This window comes from Penaeus monodon, chromosome 7 (genome assembly GCF_015228065.2).
Source record: "Penaeus monodon isolate SGIC_2016 chromosome 7, NSTDA_Pmon_1, whole genome shotgun sequence".
Taxonomy (NCBI): domain Eukaryota; kingdom Metazoa; phylum Arthropoda; class Malacostraca; order Decapoda; family Penaeidae; genus Penaeus; species Penaeus monodon.
Window position 1 is genome coordinate 7,310,211 of NC_051392.1, and position 5,000 is coordinate 7,315,210.

The 5,000-nt window shown below is 45.4% G+C and overlaps 1 protein-coding gene across 1 annotated transcript in view; it reads right to left on the reverse strand.

Moving 5' to 3' along the window:
* The window catches only part of LOC119575032 (carbohydrate sulfotransferase 11-like), a 60,559-nt gene that overhangs the window by 54,675 nt on the left and 884 nt on the right, over positions 1-5,000 (reverse strand). The window lies entirely within an intron of this gene.

A 5,000-nucleotide genomic window follows, 5' to 3' on the forward strand; every position in this document is an offset into this window, starting at 1 on the left:
TGTGTGTGTGGTGTGGTGGTGTGGTGTGTGTGGTGTGTGTGGTGTTGAGTGTGAGTGTGAGTGTGAGTGTGTGTGAGTGTGTGTGTGCATACATATACTTGTATGTATGTATGTATGCATGTATGCACGCTTACATACCTGTACCGCACAAACTACAACTACATTGTGCATGTAACTATGTGCATATATGAACATCTATATTTTTATGCAAATCTTATTGCATGTTGTGTGTGTGCGTATTTATAAATGTCCGTTTGTGTGAAAATATGTATACAGGTTGTGTTAAAAGTATAGAAGTCTGATAACAAACATAAGTGTGTAAGTATATACTTGCCAATGCTTAGAGCTAAGTGGGTGTATGACGATACACATCTTCGAATAAACTATATGTAAATATGCGCAAATGCACGTATATAATTATACGTTTATAAAGACCGCATTTAAACTGCTGTTTATACTAAAATAAACTTCATCGCTTGATTTTATAAGGCCTATTGATCGTTATCCTTAGAGAGAGAAAAAATAATCATCAAAATTTTAACTACGTAACTTCTCACACCAAAAATTCTCAAGCAAATACCCATAATGCAGAGATCGTCTGAAGTCACAGCCGTTGCATAAGATTTGCAACATTGCAGGACCGGCCGAGCGTGCAGTACCTTGGAGCAGTTTCCAGTGAACACTAAGGTAACATCAGGCCAGTTTCCTCACCCAAGACCCGGTCGCTGGGTGGGTGGGGGGGGGGAAGGTGTCCCAGATATAAGTGTGACCTTTTTAAGGAAGTGGTACTCATCTCAGACAACAAGCTTATCATGTTGAAGTGGACAGGCCTAAGCAAGGTTTCCCTCCCCCTCCTCCCCTTTCCCCCTGACTCCCCCCCACTACCCCCACACCCCCACTCATATGCACAGATCACACGCGCAGGCTGAGGTTAAGGGCGAGATGAGGGTGAGGGGAGGGAGGGAGGGAGGGAGGGAGGGAGGGAGGGAAGGCGTGGGTTTGAGTGAGAGGAGGATGAGGTTTTCCGGAGAGTGGTAGGAGAGAGCGAGAGCAGGAGGCGAGAAGGAGGGAGAGACACTGAGGAGGGAAGGGAGGAGAGGGGAGGAGAGGGAGGAGGGAAGGAGGGAGGGAGGAGGGAAGGGAGCTGAGGAGAGGGAAGGGAGGAGGGAGGGAGGGAGGGAGGGAGGGAGGGAGAGAGAGGGAAGGAGGCAAGGAGGGAGAGAGAATGAGGGAGGGAGGGAGAGGAGGAAGGAGAGAGAGAGAGTGAGGGAGGAGAGGAGAGGAGGAGAGGGAGAGAAGGAGAGGAGAGGAGGGAGATGAAGAGAGAGAGAGAGGGAGGGAGGGAGGGAGGGAGAGAGGGAGGGAGGGAGGGAGGGAGGGAGAGAGGGAGGGAGGGAGAGAGAGAGAGAGAGAACAGAAAATTACGCATCACACACATGGTCATTTAAATTCAAAGCGCGTGGGGGCGAAGACGCGTTGGCATATATTCCAGCTTGTATTTATTTATTTATTTATTTTTAGTTAAATGAAATATTCTTGTCCTCCCCCCTCCTTCTCTACCCCACCTCTCCTTTCATCCAGTCTATCTACCTCTTCCCTCTCCTCTTCTCCACATCTCACTCCCCCCTTTTTATTCCTCTTCTCCTACTCCCTTTCCTTTCTACTCTTCTCCTCTACCATCCCTTCCTTCTTCCTCTTATTCTCCCCCTCTCCTTTGCCATCCCTTCCTTCCTCCTCCTCCTTCTCTTCCTCCTCTCCCCTACTCCCTTTCTCCTTCTCTGGCACCTCTTCCTTCCTCCTTGATTCCCTTATCCCTCTCCCTTCCTCCTTCCTTTAACTGCTCTATTTTTCCTCTCCTCTCCTCTTCCCTTCGTTATTCTCTCTTTTTCCACTCTCTCTTTCTCCTCCCCTTTGTCATCTCTCTTCCTTCCTCCTCTCTTTTTCTCCTCCCCTTTGTCATCTCCCTTCCTTCCTTCCTCCTCACCCTGCCCCCACCCCCCCATCTTCCTTCCTCCTTACCCTACTTATCCCTGTCTCCCCCCCTCCCCCCCCCCCTTCTCCCACACGTAAAATACCTGTAAAGCGACCCTGGCGAGGCTTACGAATTCCTCATTCATGTACGTGAGGCATTTGGTTCCCTGACGACTCTTTCAGCTATTTGTAAAAAAATAATTCTCCTTTTTCTTCTTCTTGTCCGTCTCTGTTTCTCTCTGTCTTTCCGTCTCTTGTTTCTTACTCTCCTTCCTTCTCCATCTCTATGCTCTTTCTCTGTCTCATACCTGTCTCCTCTCTTTCTGTCTCCCTCTATTCTTCTTTCCTCTATCTCCTCTTCTTCCCTCTCTCTCTCTCCTCTCTTTCTTTCCCCATCTCTCTCTCTCCTCTCTTTCTTTCCCATCTCTCTCTCCTCTCTTTCTTTCCCTCTCTCTCTCTCCTCTCTTTCTTCCCATCTCTCTCTCTCCTCTCTTTCTTTCCCCATCTCTCTCTCTCCTCTCTTTCTTTCCCCATCTCTCTCTCTCCTCTCTTCCTGTCTCCCTTTATCTCTTTCCTCTCTTCCTGTCTCTGTCTGTCTGTCTCTCTTCCTGTCTCTGTCTGTCTGTCTGTCTCTCTCTCTCTCTCCCCAAGACCTGCCCCGATGTTGCTGTGTTACTTTCTACTATCTTTATTACCATTTGTTATTTATGTCTATGCTCGTTTATCTTATTCGATTTTTTCCCCTTGTCTTTTTTTTCCTTTCTTATTTTTTTTTCCTTTCTTATTTTTTAGTTTTGTTTTGTTTCTTTTAACAGTTTATCTAAGGGAGATTATTCTTACCTCACTTTGCTTCCTACTATCTTTATCATTATTATTTACGTCCGTACTCCTTTTTTTCCCTTGATTTCCTCCATCTGTTTTTCCTTTTCTTTATTTTGATGTTTGTCTACGAAACTTTATTCTCTTCGCTTGCTTTGTTGTTATCTTTATTATCACTGTTATTCATATATTTACTCATCTCTTTTATTCTTTTTTTGTTGCTATCCTTTATCTTATCCCCCCCCCTCCCGGTTACGTTCTTTTGTTTTGGTCAATTTGTTTTATGATATAGAGGAGGGAGGGGGGAGGGAGGGAGAGGGAGAGAGAGGAGGGAGAGGGAGAGGGGAGGGGGAGGGGAGAGGGAGAGGGAGAGGGAGAGGGAGAGGGAGAGGGAGAGAGAGAGAGAGAATTTTCCCCTTTAATTTTGTAAGCACATCTGTCCTCCTATCCTCCCCCCCTCCCCCTCCACTCTCCCTCCACCCCTGCTCGTGTTCACGTCAGAGTAATTACATACCACCACGTGCTCCCCCCTATCTTACCTTCCCCCCTTCCCCCTCCCCTCCTTCGCGGTTTTCCACTCTTGTTGCAAATCACATCAACGTAATTGCAGAGGAAGGAGGGCGAGAGGGGTTGGCCGGGAGGATCTCGCTGTCACACTTTCCTGCTCGGTGAAGGGGCATCTCTCCTCCTACTCCTACTCCCCCTCTCTGTGTCCTCCTGTTTTTCCTCCTCCTCCTCCTCTCTGTGTCCTCCTGTTTTTCCTCCTCCTCCCCCTGTATTCTCCTGCTTCTCCTCCTCCTCCTCGTATCCTCCTGTGTCTCCTCCTTCTCCTCCTGTTTCTCCTCTTCCTCCTCCCTGTATCCTCCTCTCTTACTACTACTCTTTCTCTTTCTCCTTCCTCTTTCACCTGCTATTCTTCTTTATTTTCTCTCCTCTTTTACCTATAATCGTACTTTTCCTACCCTACACATCCCTCCAACTTTTCCTCCTCCTCCTACCCCTTTATTTGTTACCTTATCCCCTTACCCCCTTTCTCTTAATCTCATTCTCTCTCCTCTTGTTTCTTTATCCATCATCTTATCCTTTTTCTATCCATCTCTCATCCTATACTTTTTGTGCTTTCCCTCTTCTCTTGTTCCTATATGTGTCATTATCTTTCTCCTCTTTGTTCTCTGCTTACCCTCCTCCCCCTGTCTTTTTCCCTGTCCCTCCTACACCCTCATTCCTTCTCTTCCTCCTCTTCTTTCCCCATCCTTTCCCTCTTCTTTTCTTACCTCTTTCTTCTTCTTTTTTTTTCTTTTCTCTTATCTTTCCCTCTCTTTCAATTTTCCTCTACCCTCCTCCTCTCCCTCTTACCCCCCTACCCCCTTTCTTTCTGCTCCTTCTCCTTTTCTCTTCTTTAACTTTCCTTCTTTACTCTTTCCCTCCCTCCTCCTCTTCCCCCTCCTTCCACCTTTCGCCTCTGCCTGCTCAATCACATTCCTTTTTTCCTGAACTTACTTTGTGATGCAACAAATCACAAGTCGAGGATTCCGAAAGATGTGGGCGTGGCGCTTGTAAAATTACTCGAAAAAAAGAACACTAAAACTAAATAAATATAGAAAGTTATAATAACAACAAGAACAAGAACAAACAACAACAACAAAAAAAAAAAAAAATAATAATAATAAAAGGCATTAATAATAATGATAAAACCTTTACGAAGGAATGTAGTTAGCGTTTTATTTCTAATGATTATTAATCAAGTGTAAAGATAACATAATGGATGGGTTTTGTAGTAGTGCTTACGTTTTTTCTTGTACTTTATACATTATGTATAAATAATGAACTTTTTTTCTTACTCCTTCTGTTTCGTATTCCCTTAACCTAATACAACTGACAATTTTCCCAAATGCAGAATGCATGTGTTTCCAGGCATATCGCACATATAACACACATCGCATACATATCTCATACACACAAACATCTCTCTCTCTCTCTCTCACACACACACACACACACACACACACACACACACACACACACACACACACACACACACACACACACACACACACACACACACACACACACACACACACACACACAATATATTACTAAACTCTCGAGGCGACTAAAGCCAGGGTAAACAACCACAGTGTCACATGGAAGCACAGTTAGGATCACGTCCCAACCTCTAAAACATTCATAAGTTGTTAGGCACACTTGTG